Source organism: Denticeps clupeoides, chromosome 16, assembly GCF_900700375.1.
Source record: "Denticeps clupeoides chromosome 16, fDenClu1.1, whole genome shotgun sequence".
In the NCBI taxonomy this organism is placed as follows: Eukaryota; Metazoa; Chordata; class Actinopteri; order Clupeiformes; family Denticipitidae; genus Denticeps; species Denticeps clupeoides.
In genome coordinates, this window is record NC_041722.1 from 7,522,357 (window position 1) to 7,523,495 (window position 1,139).

Consider the following 1,139-nt stretch of genomic DNA (forward strand, 5'->3'; position numbering starts at 1 on the left):
GGAGGGTGAAAAAGAAGCAAAAAATACACACAAGCAAATACAAAAAAAAAAAAAAAAAAAAAAAGAGTAAAACTGATCGATGCCAAACAAAAAACAGCTTCTGGTGGTCTAAACATGAAGTGACAACCCAAAACCTAACCAACATAATATAAACTTATATTACACTGTTACTCTGTTTTGTTCAGTAGAATTTTAAATGCACATCAGGTCATTCTCACACAATACTGGCTATTAGATGCACTTAAAATGAATGTTTGGATTTACATCTCAATAGGAATAAAATGCGTACATTTGGAACTGACCAAAAGACATCTGGCTTCTGTTGCGACCAGGGACCCTGGTTGTCCAGGGGGACCAGTTTATTTATTCTGTATATACAGTGGGGCAAAAAAGGTATTTGGAAACCACTGATTGGGCAATTTAAAAAGATGAGAGAGGCCTGTAATTTTCATCACAGGTACACATCCAGGAAATTACATTGCATGGTTTTTAAATTATTTATTATAATGGTGCAGAAAGAAAGTATTCAGCACCTAAAAACAAGCAAGCCCTCATATACCTGTTTCATCTTCTTTAAGAAGAAGTATCTGTATAAAAGACGCCGGTCCACACCTTCTAACAGTCAGACTCCAACTTCCACCATGGCCAAGACCAGAGAGCTGTCTAAGGACACCAGGGACAAGACTGTACACCTGCCAATCTACAATAGGTAAGAAAGCGACACTTTCCTTAAATAAATGTGTCATGAGATTTTGGGCAAAACCCTTCTTCCATCAGTGAGAGCGTTGAAGATGAAACATGGCTGGATCTTCCAGTATGACAATGATTCCAAACACATAAGAAGCATTACAGTCTTCAGACCTCAATCCAATAGTATTCAATAATACTTGTTTTTTTGCACCATATACCAAAAGATCTTTTTGAAAATCATACATGTGATTTCCTGGATTTTTTTACATTCTCACGATTGAAGTGTACCTGTGACGAAAATTACAGACCTCTCTCGTCTTGTTAAGTGGGACAAAATGCACAATCGGTGGCTGCCAAATACTTTTCTGCCCCACTGGTTCATTTGTGATTAATTTTTTTTTCTTATTAGGAGCCTTTTTATCTGGGCAGAGCGCACTTCACCCCATTTG